Here is a 24339-nt window from a genome sequence, read left to right on the forward strand (position 1 = left end):
GTACTTTTTTAGACCTAGCATGAGGGGGGGAAATTTACAGATTGTGGCGCAAATAACCTTTGCGCTGCAATCTGCACCAGAAATATGCCTAATATAGGCGTATTTCTGATGATAAATGACCGCCTATGTTCATACTGAGGGCCATACTGCTAATTGAAGAAAAAATTTCATGAAGCCGTCAGTTCGAAACACATTGGGCCAGATTTATCATTAGCTCAAGTCAGAATAATGGAGTAATAAAAGGCGCAAATTTTTGCGCAATCACTAAAACTGCGCAAAAATTTGCGATTTTTTTTCTGCTCTGCACTATGCTCGCCAGTTTTCTGAAAGTGGGCGTGTTTTCTTATGTAAATTAATCTGTAGACAGATTTACTATTGAGACTATTTAGAAAGTCGCAAAAAAGTCGCAAAAAATTGCGCAATTTCACTCCAGTGAGGACCATGCTTATCTTATGAGACTTTTTAATAGAACATGCGACTTTTTCGTAAAGATGTGCGACTTTTGTAAAGCTGCTTACTGACGGATAAACTGCTACCGTCAAACCACATTTATTACAGTCTTAAAGGGCCGATCATAAATCTGACTTGGCTAAAACTGACTTTAGCCATATGTGAAAGTGGAGTGAGCTGTCAGAGTCATGATAAATCTGGCCCATTGACTATTTACCAGTGTCATTCATTGACATGTAAATTTTAATGGATGCTAATAAATTTAAGTTTTAGAAGATTTCTATTGCTAGATATTTTTTCTTCACTTCGAGGTTCCCACTCCAGGAGTCCATGCAAGGATATCTTCCAGCAGGATGTGCATTTGCTTGTGTTTGTTTCATACTGATAGATATCAAAACCAAAAAGTGACCACATTAGGGTGGCCAGACGTCCTGTTTTAGGCCGGACAGTCCGGTTTTCAGGCTCCCTGTCCTCCGTCCGGCGCAGTGCCTGGACGGACTCAGGGATGTCCTCCTTTTCAGTAGCTCATGTCTCAGACAGCAGCATTGCGCTGTCTGAGCGTGAGCTGCAGCAACTGACCGAGGCTTCTCTCACCCCCAGTCAGTCACTAGTGCCGCAGATATGGCTCCTCTCACCCCCAGTCAGTCACTAGTGCCGCAGATATGGCTCACCTTTCATTCACAAAGTTCTTCCCTCTCCTCCCCCGTGTTTTTTTCCAGCCGATGACGGGGGCGTGGCTTCACGGACATGGGGCGTGGCTTTATGCGGGCGTGGTTTGGGTCATTGTGGGAGTGGTTTGGGGCGTTGTGGGTGTGGTTTGGGCCGGTCCGGCTTTCTAGTGTGAAGCCAGTGGCCACCCTAGACCACATACTGCCAAGCAGTTTCTCAGGGTCATGTATATGCCTGTTCACTATGATGATACCCAGTATTGGTTATTACAGTGGACTAACTCCCTCATTCAATGTCTCCTACTAGCAAAAACTGTTATTGGTTGTAAGTGCACCCCTGCCCTTGTGTCTCCATAGTAATACCATCCAGACCTCACAAATCAGTATCATGAAGACAAAAGTGCAATGCTTCCAGGTAGAGAGGCGCCCTATATTGTTTAAATGTATTTAAAGAGGACCTTTCACCTGGAAAAACATTGCGAACTAAGTATACAGACATGTACAGCGGCGCCCAGGGATCTCACTGCACTTACTATTATCCCTGGGCGCCGCTCCGTTCTCCTGCTTGGCCCTCCGGTATGTTCGGTCACTTGGTTATAGTAGGCGGAGACTGCCCTTGTTCTGCTGGGCGTCTCCTCCTCCTAGGCTGTAGCTCTGGCCAATCGCAGCGCACAGCTCACAGCCTGGGAGGTTTTTTTCTCCCAGGCTGTAAGCTGTGCGCTGCGATTGGCCAGCGCTACAGCCTAGGAGGAGGAGATGCCCAGCAGAACAAGGGCAGTCTCCTCCTCCTATAACTTACTGAGTGAAGATACCGGAGGGCATAGCAGGAGAACGGAGCGGCGCCCAGGGATAATAGTAAGTGCAGTGAGATCCTCGGGCGCCGCTCTCCATGTCTGTATACTTAGTTCGCAATGTTTTTCCAGGTGAAAGGTCCTCTTTAAGTTATATTATCTTACACTTTAGACTCTGTTCAAACTAGTGTCTTAGCTTTAGGCAGGGATGCTCAACCTGCGGCCCTCCAGCTGTTGCAAAACTACAACTCCCAGCATGCCCGGACAGTCTACAGCTATCAGCCTGCAGCAGGGCATGATGGGAGTTGTAGTTTTACAACAGCTGGAGGTCCGCAGATTGAGCATCCCTGCATTAGAGTATAACTGGACACTGATGAACCCCTATTGATTTGATTTGAATTTATAAGGGGCCATCAGGGTCCCAGCATTTTTTTTCCTGACAAAAACCTCAACAGGCCACATTATTTTTGCAGTTAAATATGCCAGAAAGCTTGACAGAAACCCCAAATGCAAATATGAACAGAGCTGTAAACATTAAAGGGGCTATCCCACATAAAGGGGTATTCCTATCACAGACAACGGAGGCATATCGCTAGTATGCAGGTCCCAGAGGTACGGAGAACGGAGCGGGGAAAGGTGGTGGAGGGCGCACTCTGCATATGCAGCCGCCCTCCATTCATTTCTATTGGGCTGCTGAAAATAGCCGAGTGCTGGCTCGGATATTTCAGCCAGCCCCAGAGAAATGAATGGGTGCACTCCCATTTACTTGTATGGGGAGAGCGCTTGGTGGTGGCCGGACCCCGGGAAACCCGGGGTTCTCCAGTCACCCCGCTCCGTTCTTGGCATAGTTCTCCTAGCGATATGCCCTCATAATCTGTGATGGGAATACCCCTTTAAAGTATTACTGTGCAATGACTAGAACATTGAAAATTAAGTATTATAGAAAACTACATGCAATGAAAATATTTTTTGGGTTTTATTTACATTACATTTTTCTCTTTGGTAGCGCCCCCTGCTGTTAATGCTTTTTGTCCACCTTCTACTGTATTCAGAGGTGGACTGACATGCTCAGTAATTTCCTTGCTTCCTTCCCCACTCCTCAGTGCTGGCATAGCAATCTCATAGAGAAGCAGGTACAGCGGTCCAGACACCTTTCATTCAATCATCACTACTTCTATATTTATAAAAGTATATAGCTATATCTTTGTCTAGACAGTGAAGAGGGAAATTGTGGGGACATTAGAAGCCATACATATATGTGAGGGACTATTTTCTATGCAGGGGAGGAAGGGGTTAACAAGAGCTGATTGCAATGCATCCTGGGACATACAGGTGCATGATGAACTCCTTTCCACCCACAGAAAGGTAAGCAAGTGCTCCAGATATTTGAATAGAAACATCAAAAATTTTGGGGAATAACCCCTTTAAGAATCCACCGTACATAACATTTGTAGTAACCATAAGGAAGAATCATTAATGAATGACTGTAACCTCTTGTGTTGCAGGTGCTTACTGGCAACAGACATTTCTATCTACATTTATGAGAGATCTTCTTCAGCCCCTTGAAGCTTAAATGTAAGCCATGAAAGTGACTGTGGATAGCAATACCTAATATATGTACAATCTGCATTGTGAGAATGTTTAGAAACTATCAGCAGGTAGAAGAATATGGTTTTGAAACATACCTTCGTAGCACAAATGTCTAAAAAAGACCTACAGTAGCATGCAAAAATTTGGGTACCCCTGGTCAAAATTACTGTTACTGTAAGCATGTTGAAGATGAAATTATCTACAAACAGCAGAAAGTCACAAGAAACACATTAAACAAAACATTTTTTTTTATTTTCATCTTTTACATTTTCAAAATAACAAAAAAGGAAAATGGCCTGAAGCAAAAGCTTGGGCACCCTGCTGGTTAGTACCTAGTTGCACCCTCTTTGGCAAGTATCACAGCTTGTAAACACTTTTTGTAGCCAGCCATGAGTCTTTCAATTCTTGTTTGAGGAGGTTTCATCCATTCTTCCTCGCAAAAGTCTTCTAGTTTTGTTAGATTCCTGGGCCGTCTTACATGCACTGCTTATTTAGTTATTTATTATATGCACTTACACAGCGCCACTATATTCCGAAGATCTCTACAGACATTAGCATCAAGCTGTCCCCGATGGGGCTCACAATCTAAGTTCCCTATCAGTATGTCTTTTAAGGTCTATCCACAGATTTTCAGATCAGGGGACTGTGAGGACCATGGTTAAACCTTCGGCTTGCGCCTATATGCATCTAATTACAAACTACTTCACGAAAAATACGAATAAAAAAATATATAAGATTCGAAGAGACTGCAGTTTTCCCACTGTGCATAGTTCAAGACCAAGACCTAAATTGTTTTAATGGGACAGGTCCTTAAATCAAGTGTGGGGATGTTCTTTTTGCAATATGCTGTATATGTTTTATACTGTATGTGACAAGTAAGGCTACTTTCACACTAGCGTTTTTGCTGGATTTTACATGGATCAGCAAAAACGCTTCCGTCATGATAATACAACCGTCTGCATCCGTTATGAACGGATCTGGTTGTATTATCTTTAAAATAGCCATGACAGATCCGTCATGAAACCATTGAAAGTCAATAGGGGATAGATCCGTTTTCTTTTGTGTCCGAGAAAACGTATCCGTCCCCATTGACTTACATTGTGTCTCAGGACGGATCCGTCCTGCTCCACATCACATTGCGGACAGAAAAACGCTGCTCGCAGCATTATTCTGTCCGCGATGAGGACCCAGCCAAACGGAACGGCACTCTGATTCATTCAGTTCAGTTTTGTCCCCATTGACAATGAATAGGGAGAGAATGGAAGCGTTTTCACCCGCTATTGAGATCCTATGACGGATCTCAATAGCGGAAAGGGAAAGCGCAGATGTGAAAGTAGCCTAACCATGTATTTTACCACTGACCTTAAAATAACCTTCATATACCTTTGCCTTGTCTAGTTTTATGGCAGCTTGGAAGGAGGCAGGTTTCAGAGGCAATGGTTGTAATATTATTTACGGACATCTCAGGCTCCCGCCGGGCACTAAAGACTACTTTCAATCTGTGCACCCTCAGTATCTGCATCTTCTGGCTTGTAGAGCTTATTCTACCAACTGGATGTACAGTTTTTCTTTTAGACAGTTTCCGTTGTTCTAGTTTTAGGGCTTTTGAATTTAAAGGGATATTCCAGTTTCAGCAAACAAAGTATATGCGTCATTTAATGGAAGGCTATAGTTTTCCAGTTTAATTTTCATGAGTTCCTCACAGTTTGCACTGTGGTCATTCAATATGAACCTTCATGATTTACCTCCAGGTGCACCTGTTGAGCTTTAACATGACCAGGACAGATTTTTAACCCCTTGGGAGTAAGCCATGATAGCTGCGTTCACAATAACTATAATTTCATTATTTGACTCATTTGGGACAATCTCTATAAGATTGGAGCCTCTGTCTCCCGACAACCTTTACAGACAAGACAGGTTTTGTGATAGGCCACAGTCAGCCAGACATTACTACTCTACTGCAAGGAAAATGTGGTCTTAAAGGGGTTGTCTCACTGCAGCAAATGTCATTTAGGCTCCATTCACACGTCCGCAAAATGGGTCCGCATCCTTTCCGCAATTTTGCGGAAAGGGTGCGGACCCATTCATTCTCTATGGGGACGGAATGTGCTGTCCGCATCCACATTTGCGGATCCGCACTTCCGCATCCGTGCTTCCGTTTCCGCAAAAAAATAGAACATGTCCTATTCTTGTCCACAATTGCGGACAAGAACAGGCATATTCTATTATGTCGGCAATGTGCGGTCCGCAAAATGCGGAAAGCACATTGCCGCTTTCCGTGTTTTGCGGATCCGTGTCTCCGTGTATCCGCAAAACACATTGCGGACGTGTGAATACAGCCTTATCATGTAGAGAAAGTGAATATGAACCACTTACTAATGTATTGTGACTGTCCATATTGTCCCCTTTGCTAGCTCCATAGATTTTTCCTTCACATTATACACTGCTCGTTTCCATGGTTATGACCACCCTGCAATCCATCAGTGGTGGTCGTGCTTGCACACTATAGGAAAAAGCGCCAGCCTATTTGGTGGCCGGGACCATGGGAACACACATAGGCTGGTGTTTTTTCCTATAGTGTGCAAGCACGACCACCACTGATGGATTGCAGGGTGGTCAAAACCATGGAAACGAACAGTGTATAATGTAATGGAAAAATGAATCAAGCCTGCAAAGGAGGCAATATGGACAATCACAATACATTAGTAAGTGCCTTGTATTAACTTTGTCTACATGATATATGCCACTTGCTGAAGTGAGACAACCTGTTTGAATGACATCCTCTGGCTCATATAAGGGGGGTCCCAAAGCAAGGGATCCCTCTCTATGATGTCTATAGAGGCAGGGTTCCCTTCATGGGAAAACCCCGTTAATAAGTACGAACCAAAGATAAACTGAGACTAAACGGGTTTTTGTAGCAAAATATAGATATACTTAATTGAATAATTGTCATAAAATATTAGATGTAATACATCGGATAAAAAAGTGGACTACACCTGAGGGGACATAACACAATAGACCAGTAGGTGGAGGACAATAAAAAACAACCACAATTGGCTGGAATACACACTAGGTACACTGATGTATACAAAAATCACACAAAAATCTAAGTCGTATCAAAGTGCAAGTATTTATCTCTGTAATCATGAATAGCCATTTGCTATATGTGATAGAGGGATTACTTGTTGCGATCCCTTTTTTATAGAGTTTGTGTTCACTAACAGTGGACACGGCCATTTAAGTGACTAACTTATATGTATGTATACATCTCTGCTTACGGCCCAATTCTAGGGTATGGATAGTTATTTCCTTCATGCTTACAGAGATATGCACTTGCACTTTGATATGACTTAGATTTTTGTGTGATTTTTGTATACATCAGTGTACCTAGTGTGTATTCCAGCCATTCGTGGTTGTTTTTTTTATTGTCCTCCACCTACTGGTCTATTGTGTTATGTCCCCTCAGGTGTAGTCCACTTTTTGTATCCGATGTATCACATCTAATATTTTATGACAATTATTCAAGTGGGTACGTTATTTTAGGGTACTCTTTTCACATAGGATCACTATATGTGAACGTAAATCTATGTGTATTTTGTGACTGATATTGTTTAACCCTTTAAGAGGTAGTAGTGTTGAACATGCATGCTCGGCCGAACTGCTGTTCGACTCGAGCATTGCTATGCTCGGCACATCAGAGTGCTCGGCCGAATACTGCGGGTGCTCGAGTACAATTTAATACAATGAAAGTCAATGGGAGACCCGAGCATCAAACCAGGCACCCCCTGCTCTGAAGAAGAGAGGGTGTCTGGCTCACAAAAAAAAGGTTAGAAATTGATCGAAACCCCATCAAAATGGTTTGGAAACAACATTAAGAGGATGGCTGGATGCGTCTTGGACTCCTATTATCTACGACATACAATAGACATCCACACAAAGGCTATATGCCAAAAGCCAGGTATATGCAAGCCATCAATCTATCCATGAGACAGAAAACAGGCTGAGTCAGCATACCTTACAATGGCAGCCTTGTGCACTATGAGACATTCCAAACCAGCTCTCATCTGACTGAGAGCCAGTAAGCCTCAAAGTTACTTCAGATCTGTTAGATGGCTTGCCTGGACCTGCGCACCTAGATCAATATCATTAGGGTGACAAAAAGTTTTCTGATTGTCCTAACATAATATTCAATAACCTTCCTATACAGTTTTGTCATGTAAAAACTATCTGCATAAACATGGGCATATGCGGAAAGACATGCAAATGAGCAGAACCTGCCTTGTTTTTCAGCTGAAAAACCATTTGCATGGAAAATGTGCTATCTACACTACTCATGAACAGCACCATCTATTGGTTTCATAGTCTTATGACAAGAATATTAATCTTGTCATAAGACTATGAAACCAATAGTTGGCCCATATCTGTGTTTAAATTGGATTGCAATGTATGGTATTTCCTATTATCTGGCTGGCAATGTCATTGCACCCATTAGCCCCTAGGTGGTGCTGGTACCACATAATATATATAGTGGGGTGTATCTAGCTTAGAGGATAATGTTATGTTAGAGTCAGAGTGAGAGAGGAGAAGCAAGTTCATGGAGGAGAGAAACAGGCCTAAATCAACATGTAGCTGTTTTCCTTTCCTCTGGGCCCTGATCAAGCCTGGAGAAGAGAACCACAGCAACCAAGCATCAGACAGGGAGTCTATGTACAAAGATGCAGAGAGCCTAGCGAGGGTAACAGCTAAACTTAGCTCATGGACCTTATTAGCACAAGGGCCTGAGAGCAACTTTCCGAGTGCCAGGACACAAATAGACAATTAGTGCGCAGAATTGTCCTTATCCACTACCAAGCATTCCGGGTCATAGTGGAAAAATCTAAACCTATTTAGAAGAGTATCCTGCAAATAATGAAGCAGATGTGTTTGCCTGCCACAAGGTAGATCGCCCTTAAAGGATAGCTCATAGTAACCATATATGTCAGCATACTTAGTACCAGAGTGCTATACAGTGAACTTAGGATTACCACCAGGATCCTTGCCTGTAAAGTGTCTACTTTAAAAGGGACAACTCCTTCATTAACAACTGCCACTACCTGATAATAGGATTACAATTGAACTTATTATTACTTATGCTATACAAAAAGCTTTCCATTGACGAACTGTACCAACTGTCCAAAAACTATTGATTCTTCCGTAAATGTTTAACTGGTTTATAACAAACCACTCCTCATTCTTACTACTGCTACTCTCAACATTTGCACCTTGCGGTGCTGGTGTCACGAACCAGGGGCCCAGCCTCCAAAGCACCTTAAACACAAATTACCTATCATCAAGGGCACCTCAGCCAACATCTGGCTAGTGTTCCCTGTAACAGAGAGTGCCCAGAAAGATTTTGTGCTGTCTTCCTCATCACTGCACGCCGGCCCAGGGAGGCATCTGCTAACCGTGAGTACAAAGAACTACTGCTCCCATCGGCCCACCGAGAGCCTCACGTGTTTTCCTCTGCATTTCCCGTTCGCTGCAACAGTGCCATCAATCACCCAACAAATGAGCAAACACTCATTTATTGGGTTATCACATTATTTATGCGACACCAAAAATCCTTGCTTCTGTAAACAGGGATACCGTGCAACACACAAGATAATGGTATGGGAACTAACAATCATAGTAATCATTCATCCCCATAATCACTAATCAAAGACTGAGCAATGATTAGGAATAAACTTTGGGTTCTTAAAGTCTAACTGAACTTCAAAATATTTGATAGCCAAGTGGTATCTCTGCTTGTTGGCTGAATAAGCTTCATCCCCTTCACTTTGTCGATTGGAGAGGTCTCAACAAAGTATTGTGATCACACTTTAAAGGTGCAACAAATCGAAAATGTGACATCATTACACGTTCAAATTGTGGATTAATATGAAAACAATCTGGCGGCAACTTTACAGCTGCATCTGCAGCTGCAAATTCAACATCCTGGACAATAACAAGTACTTCATGTACAATGGACAATGGACCTTGGATACCAGGTCAATTTGCTGAGATGTTTGTCCAGCTTGATGTTCCTCATCATTAGCCTTTAATTATTTGAATAGACATGTGGGTTATGTCTTCCCATTTACTGATAATAGCAGGCAAAAACAGTTAATTGTATGCTTGCATGCTAAGTAAAGAACAAGTGTGGACGTACTCATTAATACTTCTGTTTTCCCAGTGGGGGGATCATGAGAAATTGAAGTTAAGCTTCTGCCAATGTATCATCAGAGGCGGGACTCACAGCTTGTTAAGCAGTAGTGATGAGCGGCATAGGCAATATTCGTTTTCGCGAATTTTTTGCTCAGTAATAAATTCACAAATTCTAGAATTCGTGATCTCCAGTCAGTATTTTCGCATTTTCGCAAATCAGCACTAATGATGCACATATTTTTTGCTCAATACATGCAACTTCACATTTTATCAGGTCTGAGTAGATATTACTGATTGGTGCACTAAGTATTGTTGTGACATCACAGCACTATGTCTGTAGCATGTATGTATGGACAGCAGAGAAACAGTAATTCCTATCACACTACCTAACTCCCTGCACTGGAACCTATCAGTTACACTATATCACTATCTAACCTACACTGACTATCTCCCACTAACTATCTGTATTATATATATCAGATAACTTACTATCTAATGTAATTGGAAAGCAAATAGGATCCAGATGAAAGCACCGAGCACAGCAATGACACTGCTGTCTCTCTCAGAACTGCAAAAAAACTGCAGAAAATGGCTGCTGGGGAGGTTCTTATATAGTAAAGGGGTAGGCAATGTTCCTATTGGTTGCTAGGGATGTTGTTAAGCTCTGACAAAGATATTGAAGCCTTCTCATTGGCCCACAAGCAAGAAGGGAGGTTACCAATGAAAAAAAAATCTAGAATATTCGTGATTACGAATATATAGCACTATATTCTACATCTTCGCAAAATTCTCATAGTGCCGATATTCGCGATAAAAATTTGCTAATACAATATTCGCGATCAACACTATTAAGCAGCCAAAATGATGCCATTAGATATCTTTGTTCCTACTACGAAACTCCAGAGGATATATTAATAGCTGAAGTCCCAGTGTCTGAAAAAAAATCATTATCATTTTTAATGTTTCTGTAATTTTCAATATGCCCAATGCGGCAGAAAAAGTTTTCATAATCTCCTAGGGAATCCTAAAAGTATAGAGGGTGTCCTCTATTTATGACTCTCATCAATCAGCCATAGTGGAAAAAAGCTATATAGGGTCACTTTCCTGTTTGGGAAATCACAGCATTTTAATGTGAACTGTGCAATGCTGCAGTTACCCTCTGAGCACTAGAAAACCTACAAAAGTGTGCCAAAAGCTCACAAATAGAACGACGCTACCAAGGCGTAAAAAATTAAATGGTTATTGAAGTACATATCATATTAAAAGTATATGTCAGCGGAAAGAACAACTAGGCAAGATGAGAAAAAGCCCCATATTACTGCTACATGCACGAAAACACCACTGAGTAGTTGGACAGCTAAACCACAGTAACCATATAACTGTAACCATGCAAGTATGTCCCGCCAAAATCGAGGAAAAGTAACAAAAATATAGAAAAATTATCATGTAATAGGGCAAAGATGCACAGGTTGTAATGGCTTGAGGACATGGGCAAGAACCAGAAGAGAAGGTAAATCCCCTAACGCTGTACAACCACAACAAACTTGTAGTTGTCTAAAATAACAATATAATATTAGCCGAAATCTGCATACATATACTCCCAAATGAAAAAATCAGGTGAAAAGACAACCAGACCAAAATTGTACAGCAAAGCATACATATGCAGACTATAAGTAGCATAGACAGGAAAAGAGAAGAACAACTGACCTCAACTCAATTGATCATCACAAACTTACAAACATGTAAAGCTATAATTGAATGCCACTCAAGAACATTCACAGAGTTGCCCCTAAGGCTACTTTCACACTAGCGTTCGGGTTTCCGTTCGTGAGCTCCGTTTGAAGGAGCTCACGAGCGGACCCGAACGCAGCCGTCCAGCCCTGATGCAGTCTGAATGGAGGCGGATCCGCTCAGACTGCATCAGTCTGGCGGCGTTCAGCCTCCGCTCCGCTCGCCTCCGCACGGACAGGCGGACAGCTGAACGCTGCTTGCAGCGTTCGGGTGTCCGCCTGGCCGTGCGGAGGCGTGCGGATCCGTGCGGATCCGTCCAGACTTTCAATGTAAGTCAATGGGGACGGATCCGTTTGAAGATGCCACAATGTGGCTCAATCTTCAAGCGGATCCGTCCCCCATTGACTTTACATTGAAAGTCTGGACGGATCCGTACTAGGCTATTTTCACACTTAGTTGTTCTATGCTAAAAATAATGCAGACGGATCCGTTCTGAACGGAGCCTCCGTCTGCATTATTATGAGCGGATCCGTTCAGAACGGATCCGCCTGAACGCTAGTGTGAAAGTAGCCTAAGCCACGCCAGTGTGGTCTTGGCTGTTTTCTTAGGGTCACTGTCTTGCTCGAAGGCTTTCATAAAGAATATGGGGGTCATATAGTAAGACCAGCTGCACTGGGAACTCTCAGTGCAGCAGAAATGTTTTGTACTATTCTCCAGATTTTTTCCTCCACATAATCCTGTCTCTGATCTCTACAGGCAATTCTTTCCTTCTTATGGCTTGATGTTTGCTTTGATATTAATTGTCAGCTGGGAGACCTGGTATAGACATGGGCATGTCTTTCTAAACCATGTCCAATCAACTACATTTACCACAGATGCACTCCAATCAAGGTGTAGAAACATCTCAAAGGTGATCGAGAGAAATGGGAGGCCCCCATTCCAAGTGTCATAGCAAAGAGTCTGAATACTTATATCCATGTGAAATTTTAGTCTTTCCTTTTTAATTAGTTTGCAAAATTTTCTAAAATTCTGTTTTCACTTTCTTATTATGGGGTATTGTGTGCAGACTAATGAGGTAAAACTAGATTTTTTTTTATTTCAGCACGAGTCTGCAGCATAACAAAATGTGAAAAAAAAAAAATGTAAGAATCTGAATAGATTCCAAATGCATTATACATGTTCTTGACTTCTAATGCATTTATTCAGAAAGTGTTTTTTTTTTTTTTTTGTTACAATTAATAATTGATTCTACCAACTGGACATTATTAGAAGCCTGGACCTCCACCACTAATCTTAGGTCAGCATAATTGTAATGTCACAGCTTGGACGTAGTTTGCCGTGACACTTTTGCCGCGCATGCTGGTTGCCGGTGGCAACGTGTTGTATTGCATGCATGTGTGCTTTCCCTTTAAGGCTGTTGCCCTTCCTTTCTGGTGTGCACAGGGTTAAGATGTGAGCAAGGTGGAGCTAGGTGTGGTCTCAGGTCTCTTCATATACTGTTGCTGTGAGACTAAGATCATTGTTATGTCTGCCTTTCTTGGATGCTGTCTGAGGGCCATCCTAGTTTGACATCGATGTCATCTGTGATTTCATTCCCTTGTTTTCCCTTTGTTTCTATTCCTTTACCTATCCTCACTTGTTTTGAGTATGGTGTGTGATGTACTGTACAGGGTGTTTGTTGTATGTCATTTGGTGTTCCATGTCTGGTCTATTTGGTGTTTGTAGTCCAGCATGGTTGTTTGACATTTCCCCTGTTTGTCTGTACCTCCGGAAGGGGGTCCCTGGGGTTCCCCGGAGGGGGAACTACAACTCAGTTAAGCAGCGCTCTCTGGGTCTGCCATGCATCTTGCCGCATGGTGGTCCAGGCAGTTACTACTGCACCTGTATTTGGTGTTGGTACTGAGTCCAAATTTGTGTGTTTCGGCTTCAGTGCTTTTCACAGGATCCAGTGGTTGTGGTGCGGACGACTCATTCCTTTTAGTTGTTGTGGGTAGGTAAGTGTTGTTGTGGTCCTGTGGTCTGTTGTCATTCTGCCACAGGACACTTACCTGTTGAGTTTGTACTCTCCTTACTGTCTGCTCCTCTCCTTGCTGTTAGGCCTGCAGAGACTCCTGGGATCATTAGGGTTAGTAGGGCTCTAGGTTTCCTGAGAATGAACCGCCCTACCTTCTAGGTCTGCTCATTCAGATAGGAGTCAGGGCGAGGATTAGGGATGTGCTAGGAGGTGTCCCGCTCCGTTATCCTTGGTTTCAGGCCTGGTGGCATTCCTTTCTCCCCTGACATTGTACGGTGGGGGTTTCCCCCACTCCCCATCGTGACATGTAAATGCCTGTAGATGGTTGTCTCAAAAAGACATACAGACCTCATAGGACATAGCAACATCATAGAGGATGGTCCTCCCCTACGGTCTCCTCTCTAGTAACCATAATTGAGAGCCACTTTGTAAGGTTGAGCATCATGTCATATTGCATGGTAAAAGACACCTGAATCCTGGAGGTTACAGAAGATTTTCTTGGTGAGACAATGTTTTTAATGGAAAGGCTGCCAGGACCTGTTTGTGTGTCAGATGTCAGACCCACACTGTCTTGAACATTCTGATATATTTGAAGTGCTGGAAGTTGGTCTAATGGAAAAGCCTCTTTGAACGTCCTACGATCAGTAGATAATTGATTGTTCTTGCGTTTCGAGCATAGCCTTCTTTATGTTAGAAAAGCCGTCTCATCTGCTTTTATTGATCTGCCCAAATACGTTCAGTCATAACATTTACAGCTATATCTCTAAGGAGCAAAACTATAAACTGGTTCTGTTAAGATTTACCATATAGAAACAGAAAGTACTTTATGGCGGCATTCCTGAAACGTAAGACAAATATCAAATGTGGATTATTTGTTCTTATTTATCATCCTCAGAATATATTCTGTCTGCCATAAAGCTCTGCAAATTATATATCTTGGGGCGTTCTATAAACACATTTTACTCATACATTTTCTATAGCATTCTTAAAATATTAGCAACGTGTGTCTAGAGTTTTACTTTAAAGGAGGCCATAAATGTCTCCTTCGAATGATGTGGAAGGGGTTTCTTTGATTATGTCTGCAGAGTAGGGTGTAAACTCCAGGAATTTTCACGTTCCCGCTACTCTTTCAGCACACACTGTGAAGTTTGCTTTGCTAGGGCAAGGTAAATTTTGCATTCCTAAATTCTGAGGCCCATTCCTTAGTTTATGGCTGTATTTATTTTGGGAATGTTTCCCATGAACAGTGGCCCCCAATCCCCTGGTGACAATTGGGCAAGGAATGGGCTAGTAGTAAAGAAATCCATAGGTCAGAAGTGCAGAAGGTAAATATAGTGAAAACCATGGGTTGAATAGATCATTGTGCAGCTTCAGGTTGGTTTGTCATCAGGGGCGTAGCTAAAGGCCTATGGGCTCTGGTGGTGCAAGAGTTTAGCTTGGACCCCCCTTCCCTCAGTACTTTGTGGCCAGGGGCAGGGAAACACGTAGCCTTTGTGCTGCCTGAAACAAAAAATTGAAACGGCACCCCCCCCCCCCCCCATATCAAATTCCTGACCTAACCTGCTACCTCTGCACCCCCTATAGCTTTGCCCCTGTTTGTCATCACTAGCATGGATGCACCCTTCTAGAAATAGCACAACTTTTCTACATGAGTTGTGTCTGGTATTGCACATCAGCCCCATTTACTTTAAGGGGTTTTACCATCTCAACCTTTATGGCATATTGCTAGGATATGCCACAACTGTCAGATAGGTGCAGGTACCACCTGTTGTACCAATCCTATGTCCAGAACAGGGCCCCTGAAATTAAAGGAAATTAGCCATGCATGTGTGGCTACACTCCGGTCACTGGTATGGAAGTTCTGAAAATAGCTGAATGCTGGTTTGGCTAATTCTGGAAGTTTCATGGCGGTGGATGGAGAGGTGACTGGGCTTGCACAGCTTGCTCTCCATTCACTGCAAGGGGACTTCCTAAAATAGCCGAGCGTTGTTGCTTGGCTATTTTCGGAGGTCCCATAGTAGTGAAGGAAGAGCAAGCTGGCAAGCATGGTGTGCTCTCCTTCTCTTCAGGGGCCGTGTTCTGGAGATGAGAGCAGGTTCCAGACGTGGGACCCACATCTATCTCATTTATCGCATTTCCAAGTGATATGCCATAAATGTTGAGATGAGACAACCCCGTTTAGTAAGGCTAAGCTGCAATACCAGACACAGCTAACGGTCAAGAATGGTGCTGTATGTGTAATAGGACAGCAATGTTTTTCTGATCTTATAAATCCCTTTATCCCCTTCCTGCTTCATCATGCACCTGTAGGTAAAAGGAAGGGTTCCTTTCTTGCATTCAAAAATACAAGGACAAGATCGTGATCATGTAGGACACAATTTATGTGCCCCAAGTGATCACCCACTGGAGGACAACCGTGATAGACAGCCGGCTCTCCGCACCACTAACACATAGGATTTAACAAAACTCAAATTCCGTCCATTTAACCCTTTCTGGATCACAATAAATGTTGGTTATGATGATGTCCTGTTCCTGTCAGCCCTGGAAATGCAATCACCAAGGCTGACTGGGAAATGACAGCCCTAGGCTTAATAAAGCACATTTTACATGCACAGGCAGTAACGTACTGGTGTGTAGATGTAGGACAGTACATTATGTTTAAACAAAAAATCATGCACTGTATTCACTTGCCACAGGACAATCTCTTTACTTAGACCTCAGTGCTTCTCATGGTGCACTTGTCAAACCCACAAATGATAGTCCTCACTGCATACTTAGTGGACGGTTTTAGGGCACAGTGGGCTTGCAGGATCTCACTGTCTGGGTACAATATCTCATCACAATGCAGGGCAGGTCCATGCTATAGGCAGTGGCCCTTCACCACCTCATGTATCCCTCACTCTCAGCAGGCCCAGCTCTGGCCTCAGATCCTCCTGTAATACTCCTTATATCCTGGCCTCACCTAGGAAGCAACCCATGCAGAACAACTCTACAGCATCTGCAGATGTGACTCCTGACCTCCAACAAGCAGGATGTCCACTGCTGCCTGCAGTCTTAAAGATACATGATATCTTAAAGCGAGTCAATGAGCACTTTTGGACATACAAAGCTGCTGACATCAATAACTAAGGGCTGGAGAGATAAATAAATCTGGGCCATAGTTTTAAAACAAACCAAGAATGGAGATACTGTAGAAGAGTCATCGGGACAGGTCCTGACACTTTCCTTTTATAGAGACTCTGTCAGGAGTTTTGACAATGCTAAAATGCTGACAGCTCTAGGTAGGGGCAAGGGAGAGCTGGGCAAATAAATCATTTGTAGAGCTTATAATATTGATAGTAGTGTTAATATAAACTTTTGTTCAACCAGATCCTGCTCCTTCAAGTGCACGGGAGGATTCACTGTGAAGTTCTCTCTGCATGGAGTTGCTTGAGTGTCCGCCTCTCTGAGTGACAGCTGTAGCATCCAACCAGGAGACCACTAAGGTTGTCACTCAGAGAGGAGGATTGCTTCACAGTAAAGCTCCGTTGAACATACAATTTTAATACCGTCCTCACTCTTATCAGCTTCAGGCCAGTAATGGTGACTTCATCTCCACTGCCCGATCAGAGAAGCAGGCAACTCAGGATTAGGCCGGTAGGGGAGGCGGTGGGGAGTCAGGTAAGTATTTGTTTTATTTGTTTGTCATTTTGGGGACAGAGAGTACTGGGGCACTATAAGTACTGGGAGCACTACAGGGGGCAGTATTAGTACTGGGGCACAACAGGGAGCAATAAAAGTACAGGTGCACTAAAGCAGGGCATTATAAGTACTGGGGCACAATGGGGGGGCAGTATAAGTATTGGTGACAATACAGGGGGCAGTAAAAGTACTGGGAGCATGACAGGGGACAGTACAGGTACTGGAGCACAACAGTTGGCACTATAAATACTGGGACACTACAGGAGGCATTATAATTACTGGGGGAACGGCAGAGGGGCCTTGTAACTACTGGAGGTACTAGAGGGGCATTATAACCAATGAAGGTACTAAAGGGTGGCATTATAACTACTGGGCGCACTATATGGGTAATTAAAAGTACTAGGGCACTACATGGGACATTATAACTACTGGGTCAACTACATGGGTGGGTGCATTATAACTACTGGGGCACTACACAGGGCCATTATACTTATTGCGGTCCATATAGGGGGCATTATAACTGTTGGGGCTCTACAATTGGGCCGTATTACTACTGAGGCACTTTGGGGAGCTTTATCACTACTGGGGCAATATGAAGCATTATTCCTACTGAGGGTTCTGTGGGGCATTAATATTGGGCACAATATGGGGGGCACTACTAACAGGGTCACTCTTGAGCAGCATTATCAGTTCAGGGTGCCCTATTAATAATAATAATGGCACTCTGGGAGAGAATTATTACTATTGGTGGGAGCACTTCTGGGATCACTTTAGGGAATGTATCTGTATGGCACCATAATTTTTGCACTATAGTGTTTGCGGACATTTGGGAGCACAGCAAGCAACGTGTTGGGGGTGGCAGCAGGATAACATTGTTGGGACACCAAGAGGAAGAAGATGATAGAGAAGTGAGGAATTTAAGATGTCTGTGTGGAAGTAGTAATGAAGTAGTCATGGTTGTCTGGGCTGAATGGAGAAGATGAGGAAAGAGAACGTCTGCATCAGAGGAGATGTCACTGGATGTGATGTATTTATTCTTCTGTATGTTTGATAGCACTGACTGTAATGTCCATGCAAATATGCCTATAGCGCTAGGGTTGGTGGGCTGCATAAAGAATGTGATACGTATGCATTGGCCTGATTTTTTTGAAACCCTAGCCACCCTCCTGCAGGAATATCATTTTATTTAACTTTATGTAATTGTGATACTTTGCCCATACATACTTACCAACTGGGGCATCTAAGATCCGACTCAAGAACACCTCAAAGCTGCCTGGGACTGCTCACTTAGGAGCAGGGTTTACATGTTCAGCCTGGAACTGTCTGAAAATTAGGGAGATTCCTTGCAAATTCAGAACAGTTGCAACTATGCACATGTTTTGCCAGTAACCAGTAGTGATACTGACCACTGTAATACCAAACAGGGGTGGATTAGCCATAGACCTGACAGGGAAACATCCTGGTGGGCCCTCCTCACGGCCAGCCAGTGGAAAGTTTTGGGGATGTATTTTGTGATGGACTGTAGTATTTGGCTCTGTTGGGGTGGTATTATGTGTTGCAATATGGCTTTGCTAGCCTTGTCTTCCATCAATTTGGACCCAACTACAAAATTGGGCCACTTAGTATTTTTTCCAGGGCCACGTTAAGTTCCCAGTCCGCCCCCCATACCAAAATCCAGGTAACATAATGTTATGCTTGAGAAATGCTGACACTTGACTAGGACGTGTAAATGCTAGTAAGATGTGTCTCACCCATGGTTACATTGCTTATATGAGGGCACAGAACATGGGACCTTGGAGGACTGGCCCATCATGTTGGTAAATGGCATAATTCAATACAAAAATGTAGTGATAAAAAGCAAAAATGTATGTAAAGCAGTCTTTATATGTAAAATAAAGAAGAAATCTAATTATCCCAGAAAATTCTTTTTATATGATGTACTTAATTCACAGCGTATTGATTACATGTGAACATCCCCTTAAAGGGGTTGTCTCACTTCAGCAAATGACATTTATCATGTAGACACAGTTAATGCAAGGCATTTACTAATGTACTGTGATTGTCCATATTGCTTCCTTTGCTGGCTTGATTTGTGTGTTCCATTACATTATACACTGCACGCTTCCAGTGGTTATGACCCCCCTGCAATCCAGCAGCGGTGGCCGCGTTGGTACACTAGGAAAAAGTGTCGGCCCCTCTGTTGTCCAGGACCATGGGAGCGTGCATAGACACACATGCACAGCAGCTCCCGTCCCGGCCACCACATATCTGCGCTGCGGCGGTGGTCATAACCCCTAAAAACGAGCAGTGTATAATGTGATGGAAAAATGAATCCAGCCAGTAAAGGAGGCAACATGGACAATCACAATACATTATGTCTTGTATTAACTTTCTCTACATGATCAATGCCATTTGCTGAAGTGAGACAGGCCCTTTAAGGTGTTGAGAACAAAAATAAATATTATTGCTGCCACAAAGCAATTACCTTTTACAGCATTTAGGCCACCGTGTCTTCTGTTGAATTGTCATTTGTCATTTTGGATTTCACTCTTTGTGTTTGATGCTTATTCTATGTCAGGAAATCACTAGACTCATTTACTGAAATCTGTCAATAATTAAGTCAAATTTGTGTTTATTGGAGAGCATCTGGAGGATCTAGTTTTATTAGCATACATGAATACTCTTAATTACAGTTGTTTAGATCAAACTGACGCCGTGTGGACAATCCTCATTTTTGGCACTTGTTCTTAGGGTTTGACTTCAGATATACAGCGGTCTTTAATCTGGAGGTCCAGAAAATCTCAGCCCCATTATCACTGCCGGATGCTGGATAAAAACAGCATTCTGTGCTGATCGATTGCTTAATTTGCCTTTATACTGATCAGAGCTCAGTTTTATTTGTATTTTTATACAGAGCTCCAAATCCCCTGCATACATATAGAATTAAAACATGGCATTCATGCTGCCTGCAGCCACCACTAGAGGGAGCTTACGTCATATCTCCATCTGTTGTATTGATCTAGGTTAGGTCGCTTTTACACAGTCAGTGTTTGGTCAGTGTTTAATCAGTTATTTCCATCAGTGATTGTGAGCCAAAACCAGGAGTGTAGGCTACACAGAGATAAGTTATAATGGAAACATTTGTACCTGTCCTGTATTTTTGACCTGCACCTGGTTTTGGCTCAGAATCTCTGATGAAAATCACTTATCAAACACTGAGTGTGTGAAAGCAGCCTTATGGCTCGCTCACGTTTCTGTGTCTGTTTGAGGGCCTTGAAAAAATCTGTCCGTGTCTCATCCGTGATGATGTCCATGAAGGATCCACGTTTGGTCCGTGAGTCTGTTTTTTGCCCTCCGTGTGTCCTCCATATTTTACTGAAACTGCTCAGCTGTGAATTAATTTCCTATCAGTGGACAGAAAAACAGACGAAAAATTAATGGCGTCCGTGTTGTGTTAGTGATTTGTCATGGGCCCATAGACTATAATGGGTGTGTTTGGGTCGCACCATGGACCAATGTAGTGCCCACAAAAAATTTGAGGGAGCCGTTCAAACTAAAAAACTCCTCTAGCAAGTATGACCACTGAGGCCAGTGATTAGCTCTGCCACCTACTGCTCGTGAATACGTGAGGCCTGTGATTGGCTGCAGCAGTCGTGTGACCGTGGACAGGACGTCATAACTTCTGGTCTGCAGGTATACTGGTAATATACTGATCAGTAATATTTTCGGGTGCCTTCACACTTTGCAGAATTTTTTGTAACAAAATACGCACCATAAAGACACCCCCTATGTTTAGTCTATGGGGATGAAAAGAGTCAATACCTGCGTTCTGGTCTGCTGCAGAATTAACAAGTAAAGTGCAGATTTCCTGTAGCCGAATGTCTCCATTCACTTCCATGGAGATAGAAATCCACAGCATTATTCACACACAAAATCCACTGCATAATCCGCAACAAAAACCGCAGCTTTGAAAAATCCACAACGTGTGAAGGCATCCTTAAAATACTGCAGCACACATTGCAGTCTGTGGACGTACTCACTCTCTCATAAGTGACTCATAGAGACACTTATCTCTCCTATGGAACAGGGCAGTGCTATACGCACCGAAGGTGAACAGACCACCAAGTCCGCTATCTGGGAATTTAACATCACCAGTCCTCTGATATACACCGGGGTCTATTGTGGCAGTATATGTTGATACACAAGAGCACAGTCGTGCGCGTGTCCAGGGTCGGCGTCCCGCTTACATATACAAAGAGAAGACTGGCACTCGCAGGATAGATGCAATTCTATTCATTGCCACATCAGAAGAAAAGTGACGCGTTTCGACTCTACAATAGAGTCTTTCTCAAATAGATCTGTTTGAGAAAGACTCGATTGTAGAGTTGAAACGCATCTTTTTTCTTCTGATGTGGAAATAAATAGAATTGCATCTATCCTGCGCGTGCCGGTCTCTTCTCTTTGTATATTTGAGTATATATTGATACATCATTCTGTATTTGACATATCATACATGTGCCTTTTATGACTTCTTAGGCTAAGTTCACATCAGCGTTCAGCCTTTCCGCTCTCCCGCTCTGTTATTTTTCCTGAAATTCTGATTGAAGTCAATTCGTTTTACTTTGATTCGCTCAACACTAGTGCCCAGACTTGTGTGAGTGAGCTCCTATTTGTGTATTATAGCAAAACAATTACAAATAATAAAAGAGCTCCATACCGTGGCCAAACAACACTACCATACGGTGTGAAATCACAGTGTCACCCAGTGTGCTAATAGTAGCGTCATACAGTGCACATCACAATATATCATGTCATTCCGGCCCACCCTCTGTAATTCAGCAGATAATGGTCTCTCTGAGAAGGGTCATGTCGGGTTTTGCTTCTGCCGCATTTTTGTCTGGACAGTGTGAGGAATAACTTTGTATTATAACATCCAAACTACACACAAGTGACAGAAATGACATGTATGTGACACAACTCACACGTTCCTGGCCCATCTCTGTGTTTGCCTGCCATTCTCCTACCACTTGTTATATCCTTTACATGTTCACATACTTTTGTCAGGAGTTTCATTTAATTCATATTGCTGGGTTTATCAGTTAATCTGAGCGAATTGATCTCCTGTTCCCAAACCACAGCCATAAATACATGTCCTACTCTATCTTCACACCTAGAGGAGTGATGTTTAATATTTCCAGCAGATCTAAAATTAAGGCAAGGTGCATGTCCATCAAATTCAATTGTGAAATCTTGACAATCAATGTCGCCACCTAGTGTCCAGATGGTAAATTACACATATTAAGCTCTTTGGCTAATTGTGTATAGTAATATCTTAATAGTATTCTTTCTCATATGACACGGCATAATATGATATGTAATTTAATGGAATTATATAATTTTACTACAATTTAAAAAAAACTACAATTTAAAAAAAAAAATTGTGGTTAAAGTCAGTCACTTAATAACGTGTACTTTCTAAATATATGTTAAAATTTTAATATACCCCAGACTACAAGAACATGAACCGTTGCTTTAGAGTTCAGACACGCAATGATATTACATATCTGAAATCCAGCACCCACCGTAAACTTTGGGGCAATACTGTACATGAGCTGTGTGCTTCCAACTTCATATGGAAGTATGCAGAGTTTTTCTCTCATGGAATCGTGTGGATTATGATTTACATGAAAAGTGAGTATAATAAATAAATGAATAATAATAATAAGTATAAATAAATAAATAAATAAATAAAAATGTGTTCTTCCGCACAAAGGCACTGTTTCAAGGCTAGGCAAGCCTGGTGTAAAGGGGGAGGGTAGACAAACTGGGTGATCGCCCTGTGCCCCTGTCCCCATGGGGGCTCTCTGGGGATTTAGGACACTGGACGTTTGGTCTGGTGCCTCCAATCTCTGGTGGAGTGCCACTTTCAGCTGTGTCTGCATCCTCAGGACATGGATACAGGTCAAACCTATGGAGAGGAAGCAATAAGTCCATCTTGTCAATTTCTAGGTCACACTGGTCACTTTAGGCCTATAGCTTACAGACGGCAGGGTTATGCACTGGACCTGTGCCGGGATGCTGAATTCACATGCAAGGGTGAGTATCACTATTATTAGGACACTGTGGAGAAACCTTATGTGCCTATTAGGGGGCACAAAGGTGGGCATTTGTTTTGTGTAGGGTCACATACTGGGTTGTGAATGCTGTTTTGGGTCAGAAGGGTGGTTTTATTAACAATACAAATGTAATAACAGCCCCCCCTTTGTGCCCCATACAAGGAAAATCAACATCTTTATTATGTTTAGGAGCCTCAAAACAGGCATTATTAATTGGTCAGTGGAACAAATATGGGCATTTTTACTGGGTAGTGGGCATAAAGGAGGTCAGTATTACTCTGCTGGGACAGAAAGGGGCACTATACAGTGCTATTACTGTACGGGAGTTAAATGGGCACTATCGTAGTTTGTGGGGGCTGAAAAGATCATTATTACTGTTTGGGGCACAGTATAGAGCACTATCTGGCGCTATTATTTTGGGGGAACCTATAGGGCAGTATTGTTTTCAGTGGTGATGTACCTATGACCATTTTTCTGGGATGGGGGTAACTATAGTTATGACACTGCTATTTTATAAAGTACAGTATTTGGGGAGCTGTTCAACACTGTAGTAAAAGGAGCAAGATAAGGAGTTTGTGTAAGTTCTTAATAAGGTAGGAAAGACCCTGGAAAAGTGAGGAACCAAAGATTTCTGGGCAGCAAACTCTGCAGAGGTGGCAGGAAAAGTGAAGACGTCAGAGAAAGAATCACCTGTGAGGTGCTGGATTTAACTGTACTGTAATCACGTGTATGGTGTGGCAATAGTAAATTGGTCCTGGTGTGGTGGTATTGCTTGGACCTTGTACAATGGTATTAGCGGAAATATTGCTATTTGTACAGTATAGTGACTGTAATATATAGTATGTTACTTTGCTATTAGTACAATATTTCCGCATTTGGCACCCCACTTTTAAATTTTGCCCAGGCCCCACTTTGTCTAAAACCAGCCCCATCTGAAGGTGAGAAATGAATAGAGTATCATACAGATCTCCTCATGATGGCTCGAGAAGTGCCTACTACTAGTCCATAATGCAGGTTTACAGCGACTTATCTTCGACCTATGTTCTCATCTCCGTTGTAAATTCCGGCAGAGAAATAGCCCGCCGGAGTTTGCCGTATTTGGGATCGTCAGATAG

General features: G+C 42.7%; 1 protein-coding gene across 3 annotated transcripts in view; it reads left to right on the top strand.

Annotated features, from left to right (window-relative positions):
* The window catches only part of COL8A1 (collagen type VIII alpha 1 chain), a 113232-nt gene that overhangs the window by 46179 nt on the left and 42714 nt on the right, over positions 1–24339 (top strand). For 2 of the 3 annotated variants that reach the window (XM_044287797.1, XM_044287798.1), the window contains one exon: positions 3415–3484. The exons of the other annotated variant lie outside the window; for it this stretch is intronic. The gene's annotated coding sequence lies outside the window, so the exon portion shown is untranslated. The remainder of the gene's footprint in view (positions 1–3414; positions 3485–24339) is intronic. 3 annotated transcript variants of the gene reach the window in all.

Source organism: Bufo gargarizans, chromosome 3 (genome assembly GCF_014858855.1).
Source record: "Bufo gargarizans isolate SCDJY-AF-19 chromosome 3, ASM1485885v1, whole genome shotgun sequence".
Classification (NCBI taxonomy): Eukaryota; Metazoa; Chordata; class Amphibia; order Anura; family Bufonidae; genus Bufo; species Bufo gargarizans.